Source organism: Vulpes vulpes, chromosome 11 (assembly GCF_048418805.1).
Source record: "Vulpes vulpes isolate BD-2025 chromosome 11, VulVul3, whole genome shotgun sequence".
Classification (NCBI taxonomy): Eukaryota; Metazoa; Chordata; class Mammalia; order Carnivora; family Canidae; genus Vulpes; species Vulpes vulpes.
Window position 1 is genome coordinate 74953295 of NC_132790.1, and position 18350 is coordinate 74971644.

Sequence of the window (18350 nt, forward strand, 5' to 3'; positions counted from 1 at the left end):
CCACAATTTGTCCCTCCACAAAATGGAACTAAATTTCTTGCCACCTGGCTCTTAAGACTATGTTAAGGGCATAATGAGCCCATTAAAATAAAAGTGGTTTTGCAAGCAATATCCTACGTAATTGTTATTAATATCAGCAATAAAATCAGTATTCTGGTTATGAGTAGGTAGATAATCCGTTTGGGGTGATTCTACTTATTATTCTGTGTAATTCTTAGCATCAAACTGTCAATATAAGAGAAACAAAATGGCTCTCTTGGCTGACTTCACAACCAACGAGCCAATGCTCTTTGACATTGGGGCAAGAGGACCACATGTCGCTCTGTCTTCAGTTCATAGGCAGCATGGTGGAGGTGCAGAAAAAAAAAAAAAAGCTCCATCTCTGTCTCTCAGTCCACCATCCTGGGTTATTAACTAGAAGGGGTTAAAGGGTAAGAAAAGGGAATCTTCTGGAGAGATGTGGTCAAGTATTCTGAGAATAGCAAGCATCTGAAACAGAAATCTCAGTCTTATGCCATCCTTCTCATTATGGCAACAGATAGGAATCCTACCCATCATTTTGTCCACTTACAGATTTTTAGAAGGTTTCATTTTTCTGTTTTAAACAGATTTTTGAGTCTCTGGCCACCCCAGATCCAGAGCTTCCTGTGGGGCTGTCTCAGTAGGGATGGCATCACAGCTCAGCTTCTGCCTTGGCACAGTCTCACTTCCTCTCCTTCTTTTCCACAAGTATCCCTTGGGAGCATTCCCTGATGAACAACCTACTTGCTAAACTTCATCTTGGTGTCTGCATCTCACGCAACACAACTTGAGATGTCTCTCACCACACCGCCTGTCAACCTGGTGGCCCATCTAAACAAAATAAAATGCCCTTAGTCCCATGAGCCCACGTACCATCACCTCTGTGTTCTTTTATGCATGTTCTGTCACAGTAAGCAGGACCTCGCACGTGGTACATGCTCAATAAACAGTTGTCGCTGTTGTTGTTTTTGAATGAATACACATCCTTGGATCCAGAAGACATCCTCCCCTCCCCTTTTTCGCCACCTTCCTTTTCCTGAGTAACTCATCCTCACCTTTTCAGATAATTCAGCCTGAAGATCTTCTTTGCAAAGTATTTCCTTGGTCTTTCTTGGATTTCCTCTCACTCCCTTTACTCTATCAGAGATTTTTGTTGTACTGTGTTGTAGTTGTTTACTTGCCTATTTCCTTTCACCCCCACACAAACCTAGATTTTTTAGCACCTTGAAGTCATGGCTGCATTTTTTTAACTGCTATTTAACCAGTGAATAGTAGATGCTCAATAAGTATTTGAAAATAAAGCTTAGATGAGTGATCTCCTAACATGTATGTGCCTTAGAATCACCTAGAGAAATGTTAGAAATATAGATTCTTGTGCTGGATCTTGAGCGCAATGAATAACTTGTGGGTTAGGGTCTATTTCTGCATTTGAGAACGAAGTCCTCACCTCGACTGTTCACTGTTTCTACTGAAAAGAGATGCATTTAGTGATACTTTCACTTTTTTGACATTCATTTTATCATCTACTTTTATTCAAGGCTAAGCTCTTGACCAAAGGATATACCAACTGATGATGCTTTTTCTCGTATGGGAAAAGATACCGTGCTTTACAAAGACCCAGTCTGGTGACTGAGCATGAGAGCTGCAGAGACAGGTTGCCTCGAATGTCTACTGGTAACTACCAGTCTCTGGCTGTACAACCTTGGACAAATTACACCCTCTCTGCGCCCCTCCATCCTCACCTGCAAAATGGAAACAATAATAGTCCTTATATCGTGAAGTGATTGAGGGTCAGGTGAGCAAATCCATGGGAAACCTTTAGAACTGAACTCGATGTGTAGACAAATCTTAATTAGTGTTAATGATTTCTACTATGATTATGAGTGCTATTTTTTATTATTGTTTTAGGAAATCACCTTCCAGAAACATGTAGTTATAAGGGAGTTCTTGTAGAACTGTCAACGTGTACAAGTTAGGCAGGGGAATGAATAATAAAATTCACCGTGTGAGACTTTAATCTCAAGATCTGCGTTATCTTCCCATAGTTAGCTGCTTTTCCATGATCTCCTGGTTCCCGGTGCCTGAAGATTTTTGCACATTTTGTTTTCCTGTCAGGGCTTTCCAAGTGTAAACAAGTGTGCTCTACAGTACACCATTCTACCAGAGACTTGGGTGAAGGATGTTTTTTATATCTTAGAGGTTTGAAATTGCACAATCCTTCAGGTATAGCATTTCAACTGAGAGTGGCCTGTTTTCTGAAAGCCAGCCTTTCGTACAGACAGTAGTATATCAATTTGTCACCAGCTTGGAGATCCTGGCAGAAAACTATGAGAATTACATACCTGTAATTTGGTTTTCTCATTATAGGGACCTTGCCTGTCTGGGTGCCGTTGAGTAAGGTCATTGACACTTAACAGAGAGCAGCTGGACTGGGGAACTTGATGCCAAAACTCAGCAGCCCCTCCTCTCCCCTCCGCCCCCACATCCCTCTCTGGCAGGAAATTACACCCAAACCACAGAAAACATTGCAAATGCTTGCATCCAAAGAGTTATAATTAAGTTGATCAGCTTAAATAAAAAGGCTGTGACCTGTTTTTTACTTTGTGTAAATAAGTCAGGTGAAATAATCCATTTTACTTGTCCCCAAAGTGTTCATCCACCTGAAGGCAAGAGAAAGCTTAGATTTCATAGGATTAATTTGGGCTAACCTTGAAAAAAGTTTGCACATAAAAACTCTCAAGAATATTACCATGGAAATCTGTGAGCTTTTTTCTCATACAAAAAAATTAGTTCTCAAAGCCCCCAGTCCCATGATCTCCTTTAAAGATAACATAGAAGTTTGACCTGTGAAAGTCGGTACTATGTAAAAGATTTGAAAATCTGTCTTGCAGAAGATAAACTTGTTTTGGATCACTCCATGGGGTAGAACTAAATAAAACGGGTAGAAATATATGAAGAGAGACTCTTGGGGTTAATAGGAGTTTGTGGTGTAAAGTGTCGTTGTATAACAGCTGGCATCCTATTTGCGTATAGCAAGGATACAATATTTGCTTAGGGATATACCCTGACAAAGGCTTGAGGAAGAAGGTGAGCATCATAGAGGATTATGTGTGGTGATCTCTCCTTCATCCCCTCAAATTTTCAGTAAAATAACTAAATTGATACAAAGCTAGTTTCTAGAGGATCTGTCCTAGAGATTGATGGAGAGGCTGGATGTTGCCTCCAAGACAATGTAGGATGGAAGAGAGTACTCATGTGTAGTAGCTGGCATGTCAATGGACAGACACATGAGGAAGTAAGCTGTCAGGAATTTGCAAAAATTGTAGAGAGGGCTCTGGACTTTCAGAGAAGTTCATGAGGAGTCAGCTTGAATCCCTGAGGGACAGGAAACCCTGGTTGTCAGTTTAGTAGCATGAGAGAAAGAACATTTCTACAGTGCTCTGCCAAGTCATACAGTAACTCCCTCAGAGGTAGTAGGTCCTACTATGTTTCCTCCCAGAGTTGCACTCTGGTCCCCTTGGGGACAAGTGAACGAGGAGACCAAGATAACCCAAGGGGCACAGATGTGAAGATGCAGTCCTGCTTAGTGTGCTAAGTGAACCCTCTGAAAGAGCCTCAGATTCAGCCTTGGTGGAAGACAATATCAGAGAACGTTTCTCAGAAGAGACAACAATGGGGTGGGGCAGGGGGTAAATCTGAACAGTGTGTTCAAAATACCAGATTGGTACTTTGAGGGAACAGCAAACCATTGAGCATGGCTAAGTCACAGGGGCTAATAAGGGACACTTGTTCGCCTGAAACAAGCCTAGGAAGGTAGCCAGGGGCCACATCACAGTTTCCAATGCCAGTCAGTCCAAAGCCTTTGCATTTTATCTTGAAGACAATGGGAAGCCATTGGAAACCATTAAGCAAGGGAGAAGTGTGATTATATTTGAGGACAGGACAAAATACATCAAGTCTCTAGGCAACTGTTTGTTTTGCATAGTTTAGACATTTACTTGCCCAAACATCCTCCTTCTGGTCCAAGAACTCACATTTTCTCCAAGACCCACCTCTCCTATGAAATTTTATTTAATCATACCAATCCCTTTCTTTGATCCCTGTAGCATTTGTTTTTTGCTCCTGTTATCACTCTTCTCCTTGCACATTTTTGTTTTGTTTTGTTTTGTTTCCCAATGTAAGCATTCTTCAAGTGTTATTTTGTATCTAAGTCTTTGAAAATCATTCTGGATAGAAATCCAATGCCTACAGGAGACAGAGATATATGGTAAATGAATAAAGCAAACCAGGTACAATAGACATTTGTTTGCATGATAAACATATAGTGATATGATTGACTCTTGAACAATGCAGGGGTTAGGGTTATATCCACCTATAACTTTCGACTGCCCCCCAAAACTTAACTACTAAAAGCCTTACTGATAACATAAACAGTCAATTAACATGTATTTTGTATGTTATGTGTATTATATACTGTATTCTGACCCAAAGTAAGCTAGAGAAAATAAGACATTATTAAGAAAATCATAAAGAAAATACATTTATAGTACTGTGTTGTACTCATAAAAAAAAAATCTATGCATAAGAGGACATGTACACTTTAAACCCATGTTGTTCAAAGGCCAACTAGAATTTTTATTGCCATAAAGAAGATGTAAAACAAAACAAAACAAAACAAAACCCAACAACAAACAAAAGCCCAGGGAAGTGCTAATAGAGATGTAAGATTAACCACAGCCTAGAGGAGCAATAGGGAGTGGTGAGGCCTGTGGCCAAGGAGAGAGTCCATTCATTCACTTTTATGAGTGGCAACCACTGCTTGATCCCAAGTGATTGTTAATATGCAGAATTGGAGGTCCAGCACATAAGATAAGATCTAAAAAGAAAAAAAAAACCAACCCTTGGAAATTCAGATTTTATTTTTAAACAAAACTTTTTGAGTTTTATTTTTTTCCTTGGGTAGGAGATTCATCTTAACATGCATGCATTTTAAAACAGTAACAGGGTCTCAAACTGTTCCGAGCAGACATTAGACAAGCACAGAAGGTTGAAAATCCCTATTTAAGAAATGGAAATTGCAGTAAGAAATGGAGAAGTCACACACATATGGTGGGGTGGTAGTTTATCCTGCTCCCTCAAAAGTTAAATCTAAACTTCATTCACATTTTTTTTTTATTATGATATTCTGATCTGATGCTCGGTTGTGTTGAGCAGAACTGGGCCTCCCCACAAAGATTGTTGGTTCCTGCCTCTTAACACAATGGCTCTGAGCAAATGGAAGAGGCCCCTCTGGAAATTCACTCCCCAACCTCCAAAAGATCTCAGCCCAATCCCTTGACGGCCAGTGAAGCTTCCTCTTCCATTTGGATTTACTTTTCCCAAAAGGCACATCTCAGAGGAAGACTAGCCCCCTGCAGATGGCTGATAGCTTTGGGGGCAGTTGTTTGAATGTGTTTTCCCTTTGATTCCTGTGCTCAGGCTGGACTTCTCCTCACATTTCTTCCAGAAAGAGGTGAAGTCTTAGGGCGTGACAGAAGCCACAGGTCTATGGAAATCCATATTTGGATATGAAATACCCTGATATTTAAAAGTTGACTCCAAATCTTTCCAAACACTGGAGTCTAATACCAGCATATCAGTGAGGCAGATATATGACACAGACCTCCAGATTACAACTTCTGTCATATATATTTGTACTGCCATGAGGTCTAGAAACTTGCCTGATAAACATAATTTGAAGACAAGGTGCTCTGACTCCTGTGATTTTTTTTTTAACACTTTTGTCTCTCTCATTCACTTGGCTCTTACTTTGGGTTGCCTTTCTTTGCTATTGAACTTTAATGTTTATTTCTAATTCCCTCAAATAAATGGGACCTCCTGGACAGCAGAAGCCATCTCTTGAGTGTCCTTCGGTCTCCAGACCCTAGCATGGTAGTTTTCACTTTGTAGCGGCATCATAACAACTATAAAAACTAAAATTTATTAATTGCATACTACAGACATTATGGGTAGTGATCTATTCATATTATCTCACTTGTTTCTTAAAAAAGCATTACAAAATAACTATGGGTATTTTGATTCTTATTTAGAGATGAAATCCAAAGGTAGGAAAGAAACCTGCCCAAGCTCATGTAGTTAGTAAGGTATGGAGTTGGGACTCGAACCCAGGAAGTGGGTCTCAGGAAGTGCTGTTCTACTGCTAACAATGCCCGGTGATGGTCCCATGAGGTGGATGATGTCAGAGAACTTGAAGGTATTCCCCCTGCCTCCCTTAAACTCTGTGATTCGACAGTGCTAATCCTTGATAGTTAATTCATTTCAGATAATTTTCAACATAATAATGGCAGTGCAAAAAAATAAACTGGAGTGATCTTTTGGCCTTACAAAGACAACTGTCATGTGGTTACTTGAACCATCTTTAAAGAATGGTTTGTAAGATATGGACTCACAAAGACGTGTCCTGATCTCTTGCATATTTGATTTAAATCATATGATTTGGCTTCAATTATATCCTCAAATATTTTTAAAATACTAATTTTTTTAAAACCTGCACATTCATATTTGATTTGAATGTAATGGCTTAAATTATATCTTCAAATATGTTTAAAACACTAATAAAAAAAGAAAAAAAAGCCCTGCACGTTCAAATAGAAATTCAACCTACTAGATGTCTCCAATGTGCTAACTAATAGTCTCCCTGATTAACCATATAATAAATACATGTTATATATTTGAACATAAAGTACATTTATACTAATAAAATGCCACTTTTCTCTGCTTTACATATTGGAGTTCTGTGTCAGATTTCGTTTGCATAATGCATTCTGCTCTGTGAGAAAGTTGGAAAGCTTCTTCTCTAATATATATAGCTTCTTACTAAGTCAGTCCCTGCTCTCCTGTCTAATTACACATGCCTGAATAGTCAGTAGGGGCCGATTAGCATTGTATTATATTTATGGAATCTAAGACACAATCAATAGTAAGGTGTACTAGTATTTTATATACCACAAAGAAAGACATTCCCATCGAAAGTCTAGCATGCAATCAATTCTGACATGTTAGAGTTTTAAAAAATGAAGTTCTCAAATCAATAAAATATAGTAATTAAGAACTTGAATTCTGAGATCAGATTCCCTGGGTTTGAAATCTAGGCATTCTACGTACTCTGACCGTCAGCAAATCACTAAGCCTCTATCTTCATCTGCAAAATGGGACTATTATTACAATCTAATTCTGAGGCCCATTGTGAAGGTTAAATAAGAGACAAAAGTGCAAGACCAGGGACTTGGGGTCTAGTAGGACCTTGATAAATGTCTGCTATTGTCATTATGGATCTGAAGAAAGCCCTTGATTTTACGACCTGATTGGATAGGCTTGCTCCTGTTAGGTGCTGGGCAGAGTCTAGCAATCTATGCTTCTCTTTTTAATCTCCTTTTCAGAAGCTCTTTACTCTTAGTCAGAAGAGTGAGCACACATCTGATTGAATGGGCTTTTATCCCTAAAGGAGAAGGTTTGCCTGATGATATAAAGCTCTGTTCAGATGCCAATTTAATCTCTTCTGATGGAGAGGTTTTAGAAGCTTTTAGCCCTCCTTGGTGACCTCCATATTGCACAAATAGATTTCTCCTGCTCTCGTGTCCTACAACCCCCGAGTACTTTGGGAGGATGGAGTAGGCTTTCCTTCTGAAGTGTTGGTCATGAGTGCCGTGGTGGGAAGGTTTATTTCGATAAATGATGAAAGAGTTCAAATTTTGGAGCTAACTTTAGCTGTAGATCTTTGGTTCAAAGTGAAAAAATAAAAGTTCTTGGACTATTTGAACTGTATATACTAATCATTTCATATGAAATTTTTATGTGGATAAATAGGAAAGTGGCAACTCTATTCTTAACATCCTGTCGAATGCTGAACATGCCTTTCCAACTGCCTGGTAGTTACCACCAACTCATCATATCTCAAAGCAGATGCATGGACTTCTCCAAACACAAGTAAAACAGGGTGGGCTTGACTATGCTGGTGTAACAAATAGAATAAAAGCCTTATGTCACCAACCAGCAGATGGTAGGTGGCTCTCCTCAGTACCCCTTGACAAAATTATCTGAGCTCCCTCCTTTGCAGGGCCACACCATCAAGTACACCTTCCAAGGTTGTTTCTGAAGGAAGAGAGACTGTGAGGTCACCTCAGATGTTTGTGGGACCAGGACTTTCAGTGGCTTATTTCACTTCCACCCACATTCCATTAACCAGAACTCAGTCACAAACCCCACCAAGCCTGTTGATTCTTACCTCAAAGGTATTTCCTTTTTGTCCACCCTCATTTGACACTGGTCTTTTACAGATACTCTTCATCTTTCATCAGTACCACCAAAGTAACTCCTTAAGAGATCTGTATATCTTCTCTCTCTTTTCCCCTGTCCCCGAACATATATCCCTCACATTACTGCTTGCATTAACTTACACAGACCTGATCCCATTCCCCTGATTGAAAACAATTTATTTGCCTGTAGGATAAGAACTATGTTCCTTACATGATTAGCAGGTACTGTCAGTTGCTAGTGAGCCTGTCCAGGCTTACCTCCCATTGACTTCCTTATGTATAACTCTATCCAACATACCTGGATTTCTTGTTTTCCTGGAACTTTCCTTATTCTATGCATGGTCTCACATCAGTCAATATTTTTGTCTTTTGAAGGCCTACTGTTAGTCAAGACACCATTAGGTGTTTCCCTTCTTCTGTTAAGCCTTTCTCAATTCACCCAGTTGAAATGAAATGATCATCCAAAGAGCTCCTAAAGCACATTTGAAAGAACCCTTATTTCACACTTATTCATTCCTTGGGTGTTTAATGTTAACTATGTAAGGACTTGTCTTCCTGACCTGACTGCTTGCTCTTTAAAGATCTGCTGTAGATTCTAATCCCTTTATATCCACAACACCAACCTCAATGTGTTGGAGACAGTAGGTTCAATACATGTTTAATTTTTAAAACTCTTAGTAACTGCTAGAACTAAAAGATACCACAAAATTTAAAATGTAAGGTTTTTCAATATATTTTCCTCTCTAACATGACACTAAAGCCCCCAAAGCAGAGATTTGTTGTGATAATACTGACATGATCTTTAATTTCCTTAATTTATAAAAGTATGTTCAAGATGGAAAACAATGAAGGGTGTTGTCATTTCTGCATGATACAATTTGGTTCTTTAAAGTCTGAAAGCTCTACTGGCTGATGTTAAAGAAACATTCCAGTAGGTGACTAGCATTCACCAATTGAATCCCAAACCACCATCTATATCTGCCTCTGCTCTGCTTAACACATTTTCCCTATTCTGTGTCTTACCAAAAACTATGGTTTTCAAACCTATCACTTCCTTCTGGCTCCATTTCTGTTACCCCATTCTCCCAAACTCATGACCTTTTTAGTCCTTAACTAAATATTTTCTTTAATGGATCTATTGACTAAATGGCTTTATTTCCTCACTGAATTCATTTTCATTTGGATGAAAATTCAGTTTTTGAAGCATAGTGAGGAAATAATAAAATAATAAAGGTGTATTGGTAAGATTCTTTGGACCAGAACCAGCAGTGAGCTCTAACTCTAACCAATATAAGCAATATGGCAAGTTGTTTATTCTCACAATAAAAGTCCAAAAGTAAGATGAGCTCCATATCTGCTTTTTTTTTTTTAATAAGATTTCAAAGTTTTTTTTTTAATTTTTTTTTTAATTTTTATTTATTTATGATAGTCACAGAGAGAGAGAGAGAGAGGCAGAGACACAGGCGGAGGAAGAAGCAGGCTCCATGCACCGGGAGCCCGATGTGGGATTCGATCCTGGGTCTCCAGGATCGCGCCCTGGGCCAAAGGCAGGCGCCAAACCGCTGCGCCACCCAGGGATCCCCATATCTGCTTTTTAGCAATTCTCTTGGCTCAGTCCTTCTCTGTATTTGCTTCATCCTTGACCCAGTAGAAAAATAGCTATAGTAATTCCAGGCATCACACTAGACACAACAACATTAAAAGAAAGGAGGAAACTGTTCTTGTGTTTTCTTTTTGCAGCAAGGAAACCTTTCACAGAAGTTTCCCAGAAGATTTTCGTCATGTTTCATTGGCAGAAATAGGTCACATGCACTTTTAAACCAATTACTGTCAAGGGGAATGGGATTACCCAACTGGTTAAAACTAATAATTTGGGATGGAGTGGATTTTAAGGGGTCAATCACAATAATTACTACAAAGGAGAAGGCAGGGAAGAAATAGGGAAGAAAGAAGGCAGAAAGGAAAACCAAACTGGAATTAGCCTTCTCATTAGGTAAACTCACCCTTTATAAACCATTACTCAGTTGTGTCTCTAAATTTCAGAGAACTTCACTTAGGAAAATGAACTTTTAGGCCCTTCAACAGAGGAATGAGATCTCTGGAGGTTCATCCTGCATTTAATGCTTGCATCTATAAGACATCTATGTCATGTTCACTCATAGGTCATTGATCAGAACTAGTCATATGGCCCAACTAACCACGGCAAGTAGATGGCAGGAAATTCAAAACTACCACACATCTCGAAGGCAGGAAGCTAGAAAAACTTAGTGACATACTCCACCAAATATGCAGCCCATTCAGACAACCCCCAGATCATAGAGGCTTATCACAACACAGGTTTATTTTTCCTCCCTACTGTATGCTCATCAGGAGTTGAAAGTGTGTTTTCCTTTTGGAGTCACTCAGTGACCCTAACTAGTGACCCTGAGGTGGTATCTGGACACATGGTTTCACAACCATCATAGCAAAAGAAAGAGTATGTGGCACACTATGTACTGTCTGGAAATGACACTTGTCATTCTACCCACATTTCATTGGCAAAGAAAATCATATGGCCACGCCTAATGCCTAAAGAGGAAGGGGAAGTGCAATTCTTTCCTGTGCCCAGAAGCAGAAAGCTAAACTATCTGGTACACTGCACTTATGAATAACCTGTTTACTTCTATTTCCCCAGCATGTCATCTTGGGTTTTCCCATAACTTCTCTGGCTGTTATCAAGTAATAAATAGTTTCTGTTTTGTGGTAGCAAATAGTTCGTTCCAGTGTAATATCAGAACTCCAGGTCTATTTGATTTAAAATCTCACCACATACTCAGTTTGGGGTTTGGAAGACTTCAGTGGGTATTTGTGTATGAGAGATAGAGGCTTGATCACTTTTTCTCTTTTTGGGTATACTTCTACTCCCACTCATTACTGACCCACTCTTTGAACAAATAGTTATTAAGCACCTACTCTACCAGATACTGTTCTAGATGCTGAAGACATGGAAATGAACAAAATAGACAAAGTTTCCTATCTTTAAAGAGTTTATATTTTAATAGATAAATACTAAATTAATTGTATAATAGGATAATGATAAGTTCTAAAGTAAAAAATATAGTAGAAAGGGGGTTAAGAAGTGGTAAGGGAGTGCTAGTTGGTTAGGTAGGGATGTCCAGAGATGGTAACCTTTAAGTAGAAATAAAGGTAAATGAATGGACAAATGGAGGAAAAGTTTCTAAGTCAAAGGTGAATAAATGCAAAAACTCTAGAGTGGAACATGACCTGGTTCATTTGCAAAACAGTGAGGAGGACAGTTCTGTTAGAGCAGAGTGATGGCAGGATGGGGAGAGTGGAAAGACGTGAAGCCAATGTGTAAAGAGAGACTAAGATCTCATAGAGCCTTGTAGGTCAATGTGAGACACTGGAGAGCTCTGAGTAGAGAAATAGCATAATATGGTGTGGGTTAAGATCATTTAGCTGCTGTGATTAGAATGGGTGGGAAAAGGAGCAAAGTCAGGAAAAGAGAGACCTCTCAAAAGACTACTACAGACATCAAGGTGAGAGGTGTTGGTGGTATGAAAGTTGTGAATCCTTTTATTTTTCAAGCGTCTCAGGGCCAAGACCAATGATGAGGGAGGAGATATAATTGAGGCATTCAGGACAAGAAAAAGTTTTACCCAACAGTTGGAATCTCCTAGAATACTCTCTGGGTGTGATAGAGGCCAAGTGTTGAATCTTTCTCTCCCAAGGCACTTTTGTGGGTTTTTAGGGATTTCCTGTTGCTGGTGATTTCACATCTGTATTTTCCTTGATAGAATCGAGGTCCCACCAGCTGGCTGGTCACATATGACCCTCTCCACCAGCTTGTGGTTTCTGTTCCACAGGCTGTTCAACGTCTCTTGGTTTGGACTACTCAGCTCCTCTATAATTTTCTCTTTGGAAATCTAGGCAGGTCAGCTCCCATGTACAATGTCTAAATTTCCCAATAAGGGACTCACTTATCAATTGTCCTGCGCAACCCAGGAATTCTGGCCATTTCTAAGGTTGCCTGGTCTACTGTGCCACCCAAGGGCAACAAGCCAACTACAGTCTCTCATCTTTATAATGAGCTCAAAATACTGGTTCCTGTGTCCTTCAGTCTTCCAAGAGATGTTGGGACTGCAAGCCACTCCTTGAAGTTTTGAGGTGAAGGGAAAGCATGTCTCTCCCCTCTCCTCTTGGTAGGGAGAAGAGAAACATAGCATACAGACAATTCCCTTAAAAGATTCTTCTTACCAGCCTCTTCAAATTCAAGTTTATTTCTTGCCTTCCCTTACACAGACAGGGATGGAGTAATGGATTAATTCTGGAAGAACACGCTTCTCATTCTTAGTTGGTGCTGCAGAAATATCCTACCACCTAGTTTTATGAGATAGATCATTCATCATCTGCTTGCAGAGATTCCAGGTCTCAGGAAAAGTTGGATTAAATATCTTCTTACATTGTAAGCGTGGGGCTGGGACTTATGAGGCATGTGAGACTCTTAGGGCACACAATTTAAAGAGGCTTCACTCTCAGGGATGTGCAAATGCAGGGTTGGCACTTCAAGACCTGATTGTGAGCCTCCTTAAATTTTATGTCCCATATGCCTCATTTGTATCTCCTAGTCCCGATCTTGACAAGCAAACAGAAGCCAAGCAGAGTTAATTTAAGCAGAAAAGGTGTTTGTTAAAAAGACATTTTGGGGTGACTCATAGAATCACAAAGAATGCTGAGGGAATAGGTTCAGAGGCTACATGGTGAGGAACAAGGCTCCAGATATGCCACAGGTGCAGTGGCAATATCCCACACTGCTCTGCTGGAGACACACCCGAGTATGGACTGCCCACCACATGGGGTCTGGACAGCAGACCAATTCCACTGAAACCACAGTCTCTGTTGTTTTTGGAAACAGATTTAATCACTGCTGCTACTGCTGTCACTGTCACTGTCACCATGGATTCTGAGCAGTCCCTGCTTCATCACTTCTCTAGCTTTTAAGTCAGAGTCTGGGCAAGTGATCTGAACGGCACAGTCTCTAGGTCATGTGTCCAAGGTGCAAGTCATTCTGAGAAAGTGTGTTACCAGCCATTTTCACCTTCCATACAGGAGATAGGCTTAGATTCCTTAGGTGGGAGATTCCTCAAATATATGAAGAGAATTTCGATTTCTGGGTAGCCAAAAATTAACGATGGGTGACAATCAATCAACCAATAAATAAATACCGTGAACCAACTGGTAGTGCAGAATGTTCTGCGAATGAAGCAAAAATGGAGGTTAATAAAGAATGAAAAAGGGATGATCTACTTGCAATACAGTGGTCAGTGAGGGACTTAAGCTAGACTTCAGGAAGGAAGGATCTGGCTATGGCAAGGCTGGTTACAGGTGGAGGAGAGAACCAATGCAAAGGCCTCTAGGATGAGAAGGACCTTGGTGTGTTCCTGTAACTACTAATACCTAGAATATAAATGAAGAGACTTTTAGGTCAGGGAATAGATTAATCTAATTTCTTTCTTTCTTTCTTTCTTTTTTTTTTAAGAAAATCACTTTTTTTGCTGTCTGGGGACAGAGCTGGTATGGGAAGAGTCAGACCAGAGATACTAGTTGGGTGGTTGTTAAGGTACTCTGAAGGGAAGAAGATAGCTCAAATAAGGTAGTGACAGCAAAGCTGGAGATAAAAGTCTGGACTTCTTGTATGTAATTGGAGACAGAATCAGTTACTTGAATATGGGAAATTAGGAGAAAAGAAGAATCATATATCAGCACAAGGTTTCTGGATAGAGTCAGTGAATGGATAGCTATAACTTTTACTAAAATGGAGAAGTGGAAACCAGGCATGGTGGTAAAAGTTCAAGAGTTCTAATTGGGGCATGTTCAGTAGGCAATGTCAGTATGTCATCAAATTGGAAAGGCTTCAACTCAAGCTGTAAAAGTACCTCAAGAGTTGCAACAAACCAATTTGCAAACATTTTAAGTAAAATCGGTATTAAACATTCCATGACGTTTGGAGTCCAGAAACATTATGTTGGCTTTTGTCTTGGTATTTTTTTTCTTTTATTTTTAAAAATAACAAAATGTTTTAAACATACCGAGAAGCAGAGGAATAGAAACTTATAAGACACCTGTATATCCACCATCCAGATTTAACAAATGTTAACATTTTACTATATTTGCTTTAGATCTTTTTAAAAATAAATAGCACTGTACACACACAGCTCTACTCCCTCATCCTGTTCCTCTTAACCGTATGATACCATTTATATAAAATTCTAAAACATTCAAAACAATTCTATGTATTTTTAAGGACCACTGCATATGTAGTAAAATTATAAAAACAAGAATGTGAGGACACGCCAACAGCAGAACATATTTTTTGTTTTTCTAATTTAGATTAAATGTAGTTCAATCCCCACACATCAGGGGTTCCAAGAAATCACATCTCAGTCGTTTTGGAGAATGGCTTTCCTCCTCACTTGAAATCTTACAAGAAGTCTGCTATGATAACTCAGGAACATTGGAGAGAACCACTAGCTTTCAGTTCACTGGGGTCACATCTAAGATGCTCATTGTCCAAATCTACACAGACCTCTTGAAAGCAAGAAGGCTGAATCTTCACAGCGTCCACTCCCTTATGCCAAATGTGCCTTAAGAATCTGTTTCAAAGCTCCCTGTGTCACCAACACTTAGTGTTCAGTCCCAGTATCTGTGCATCCCCCATCCCAGAGATCCCAGAACCTTAGCACAATTGCCTAGGCACAAAGCAAAAGACCTAGCACCCCATTCCACCCCCCAAATTTAATTCTTCCCAGAGTTAAACCTTCCTTCTGTTCCTTCAATATCCCATACCTTCAACTTTGGGACAATACTGCTCTCAGCTACTAGCTTAACACACTAAAGGCTTTTTAACTCCTCTTTCCAATATCAAGGAAAGCTGGGATTCAGGGTAACAAGTTCTGTCAACCCTCGAAGAAAAACAAGTGTCTTTCCTTCTTCCCCAACAAGCTCACAGCCAAAGCACTAAGACATCATTCATTTCTCAGACAGATTACCTTGTTCTACTGAATGCAGTCTCCCTCTTCTGCCTTTTGACCACACTCTCCTAAGGAGCTCACTTGGGCTGTTCCTGACAGTCACTTCCAGAAGGTTCTCTTCTAACACCATATTTTGTCCTCCTCAGAAATAGTAAACAAATGCCTGGCCCCTGTCATCTCGCTGTTTTTACTACTTACTACTCTTGCTTCCACCACAAGGTCTCTTCTTTGCAGGCTTCCTGTGGGGAGCCTGATGCGGGACTTAATCCCAGGACCCTGGGATCACAACTCAAGCCAAAGGCTCAACCACTGAGCCATGCAGGGGCCCCTCTTCCTTGCATTTTTGATCTCTTAATAATTTCAATCATTTTCTATTCTCCTCAGAAAGCACTTCACTTTTGTTTTTCCATCTCTTGTGTTTTGGTGGTGAACCAAAACATTACCCAGTGAATATAGAAGGGGGGTTCTATCAATATAATAGTACTAAGAAAAGGAAAATAAAATACATTTTGAAATGTTAAACCTTTTGCCCACCCATCCCTCACAAAAAGAAACACAAAACAAACAAATGCTCTAACCTATTCAAACCAGTAACAGCATTGAAAAATCTACCTCCAAATCTCTGCCAGAGTTATTGATACCTATATCCTCATTATTTTCTAACTAAACCTGCTTTTCTCAGGCAACAGCTAAGCAAAAGAATATGGTTTCTGACTGAATTTCACTGTCAAAATATATCCATTTTGACAAAAAAGAAGTTTCTACTTAGTCCATTGAAAAGTTGCATTGCAGGATGTTGAATAGACTGGGGACCAACCCACCACTTATGGCATTATTTCTCTGACACGATGGGTTTCCAGTCCCCTTGAAATAAAAACTTCAGCAACATAACCCACTGGGGACTCCACAAACACAAAGTCAAGTGATAAAAACAAAAATTCATACTCCTAGAATGGAAATATTTAACTTTTCTGGAAATATTTCATTTCAGCATAACTGTTTTATTTCAATTATCAGATAACTATCTAAATGACTTTCTTCCTCATAACTCTTCTATTTACAGGGAAATATTAACTGAGCACATATTTAGGGCTCTCAGAACTAAGGAAACATAAGTGAAACACCAGTTTTTTAATAGATGACTTCTTTCTTTTTTTTTTAATTTTTTTTAAATTTTTATTTATTTATGATAGTCACAGAGAGATAGAGAGAGAGGCAGAGACACAGGCAGAGGGAGAAGCAGGCTCCATGCACCGGGAGCCCGACGTGGGACTCGATCCTGGGTCTCCAGGATCGCGCCCTGGGCCAAAGGCAGGCGCCAAACCGCTGCGCCACCCAGGGATCCCAGATGACTTCTTTCTTGTTTTCATATCCAAAGTTGCTAAATAACAGAAGTGGAATATTTAGTTATTCTTAGACGGAATTCATCAAAAGAAGTTCATAACTACAAGCTTCCCACATTTTTAAAGCTTTTTAAAAAAATAATATAAGTTCACTTTTTGTAATCGTCATGCCTAGAATATGTATAGAGCACAATAGACATGAAATAAATATTTGAGAATGGAAAATGATCTGCTGAAAATACTTTTAGATTGCCTTGCCTAAGGGGGAGAAAAGATCATTCACAATCTCTTCGAATCCCTACATTGTATTTTCTCAGCAGCATGGTGGTGGTATTCCACGTTCCCTTTTTCCCACACTCTCCCAACCCCAAATCCCTAAAAGGCTGAAAGCAGGAAGGCAGGACTGGACAAATCAAATGTCTCATTAAGAATGCCTGAAGAAATATGCCTAAAGATGAAATTATAGCTCTTAGACCAGCACTCAAAACCCTGGAATAAAAGAAAAGAGAGAAGGAGGGGGTAGGGGCAAAATTATGCGATTTGACCGTGGTTACTTATCCAGCAAATGTTTCTGAAAGCTACTAACTACTAATTGTGGTAAAGGTTTTTAAGCCGGGAAATGGCGAGTCTCTCTCTCTCTCTCTCTCTCTCTCTCTCTCTTTCCTTGACGCTCTGTAATTCATATGTATTTTGGGGAAGGCACTATGTCTTAAATACAATAATATTTTAGAGAAATTTGAACTCTGTAAGTTAACAGGTATGCCAATTTGGGGCCATAAAAGAGATACAACTCCAGAGATTTCGAATAATTTAATAAGGCGTAACCATTTTTCTGAAGTTCTGTGGTATTTTTTTCATCAGCCTGAAAAGCTCTACCATGTGGCCTAATTCAAGGCTGCAGGCAGGAGAAATTACCGACTTTATTATGCCTGCCTGGTGCTCTCCAGTAAAAGCGTATGGCACCAGGCATTCTCATTCTGGGAGGCTCTGTAGAAAGCTTTTGCCCTGACAGATCTCCACTGGTTTCTTGTGAAAAGCAACAGAGAAGGAGGTTATGTTCCATTGTGTACCAGGCTTAGAGGTTTGTGTCCCTCTCTTTGCCTTAGAAAAGGCCCACAGCAGGGCCTAGTCACACCCAAGTCATAATGGCCCTTGGGCCACTGAATGTCATTCAGAGTTTGCTGAAGAGAGATTAATGTTTATTATTATTGCCATTAATGCTATTACTGTTATTGTTGTTATTATCCATTGCTTATTGGAAATGAGCATTCTGTGGTCTTTTCAAACATTCCACTGCTTTTCCTGCAGTGTGTAGAATAGCCAGTCACTTATCTACAAGAGAACAAAGGGTAAAAGTGAAGCCATTGCTTCTCCCTACACTTCTTTAGGTGCAACTGGACTTGTGTTTTTATTTGCTCAGATAGATAAGAAAAAAGAAAAGAATGGTGCGTTAGCTACAGTTTATCTGGCTCCCCTGAGGAACTAAACCCCCAAATCCCAGTGGCTTAATGTAATACAAGTTTATTTCACACATCCAAACCCTAAGCTAGGTATTACTGATGGGCAGACAACATTCTTCTAAGCACGGAACCAAGAAACTGGGGAGGCCTTTCATTTGGAGGCTACTGAGTTCACATTGA